This window comes from Mandrillus leucophaeus, unplaced genomic scaffold (assembly GCF_000951045.1).
Source record: "Mandrillus leucophaeus isolate KB7577 unplaced genomic scaffold, Mleu.le_1.0 Scaffold541, whole genome shotgun sequence".
NCBI classification, from domain to species: Eukaryota; Metazoa; Chordata; class Mammalia; order Primates; family Cercopithecidae; genus Mandrillus; species Mandrillus leucophaeus.
In genome coordinates, this window is record NW_012105820.1 from 103,281 (window position 1) to 104,856 (window position 1,576).

Below are 1,576 nucleotides of genomic sequence, written 5' to 3' on the forward strand. Positions count from 1 at the left end.
CGGATCTCAGCTCACTGCAAGCTCCGCTTCCCGGGTTCACGCCATTCTCCTGCCTCAGCCTCCCGAGTAGCTGGGACTACAGGCGCCCGCCACCTTGCCTGGCTAGTTTTTTGTACTTTTTAGTAGAGACGGGGTTTCACCATGTTAGCCAGGATGATCTCCATCTCCTGACCTCATGATCCGCCCGTCTCGGCCTCCCAAAGTGCTGGGATTACAGGCTTGAGCCACCGCGCCCGGCGCAATTGGTCTTTAAGAACAAAAACTTACGTATTGCTCTGTCTGTGCTAGGAGCTAAAATATAAGTATTTAGTGTTTTCTCCTTCATACCCACCTAGAGTTTATGTCCTGATGGGAGAAACAAGTTAACTCTCAATCACAGAGTTAAGAGTGATGATAGAGGTCTTTAGAGTGTAATGAAAATATGTTAACCCTTAACTCATATTTGGGGAGAATCAAGGAAGGCTTCTGGATGGAGGATTGTCCAAAGACCTGAAGGATGAGTACGATTTAGGTGAAGAGTCAGAGGAAGATCATTGGCAGCAGAGGGACCATTGTTTGTAAAGTACAAGAAGCTTAACATTTTATTGTCACTGTTTGGAATGAATAGCTTGTCTTTTATGAAAAATGGGTTTTCAACTCTGTTGTACTAAAGAATGATACATACCTTTATATAAAACATTTTTCTTTTCCTCTGGACAACTGCAGGAAATCTCAGAACAGCTGTGCAAGTGAAAAATTAGAATCTTGAGCTGGGCGCGGTGGCTCACGCCTGTAATCCCTGCACTTTGGGAGGCCAAGGCGGGCGGATCACGAGGTCAGGGGATCGAGACCATCCTGGCTAACACGGTGAAACCCTGTCTCTACTTAAAATACAAAAAATTAGCTGGGCGTGGTGGCGGGTGCCTGTAGTCCCAGCTACTCAGGAGGTTGAGGCAGGAGAATGGCGTGAAACCCCGGAGGCGGAGCTTGCAGTGAGTCGAGATGGTGCCACTGCACTCCAGCCTGGGTGACAGAGCGAGACTACATCTCAAAAAAAAAAAAAAAAATTAAAAACAAGAGTCTTGAAAAATAGATGTTAGATTTCTAATCCTTCTAATACCTCCATCGTTTTTTTCTTTCTTTTTTTCTTTTTTTTTTGAGACAGAGTCTTGCCGTGTTGCCCAGGCTGGAGTGCAGTGGCCTGATCTCGGCTCACTGCAAGCTCCGCCTCCTGGGTTCACACCTTTTTCCTGCCTCAGCTTCCCGAGCTGCTGGGACTACAGGTGCCCGCCACCATGCCTGGCTAATTTTTTTGTATTTTTAGTTGAGACGGGGTTTCACTCTGTTAGCCAGGATGGTCTCAATCTCCTGACCTCGTGATCCACCTGCCTCGGCCTCCCAAAGTGTTGGGATTACAGGCGTGAGCCACTGCATCCGGCCCTGCATTGTTTTTTTCTTTAAGTAAATCTAGGAAGCTAACCCCTACTTAAAAGGAGACACTTTGGCCGGGCACGGTGGCTCAAGCCTGTAATCCCAGCACTTTGGGAGGCCGAGGCGGGTGGATCACGAGGTCAGGAGATCGAGACCATCCTGGCTA

The 1,576-nt window shown here is 47.9% G+C and overlaps 1 protein-coding gene across 6 annotated transcripts in view; it reads left to right on the top strand.

The window, feature by feature from the left end:
• FAM222B (family with sequence similarity 222, member B) overlaps positions 1-1,576 on the top strand; it is a 131,474-nt gene that overhangs the window by 22,913 nt on the left and 106,985 nt on the right. The window contains exon 2 of one of the 6 annotated variants that reach the window (XM_011997492.1): positions 1,145-1,214. The exons of the other annotated variants lie outside the window; for them this stretch is intronic. The gene's annotated coding sequence lies outside the window, so the exon portion shown is untranslated. The remainder of the gene's footprint in view (positions 1-1,144; positions 1,215-1,576) is intronic. 6 annotated transcript variants of the gene reach the window in all.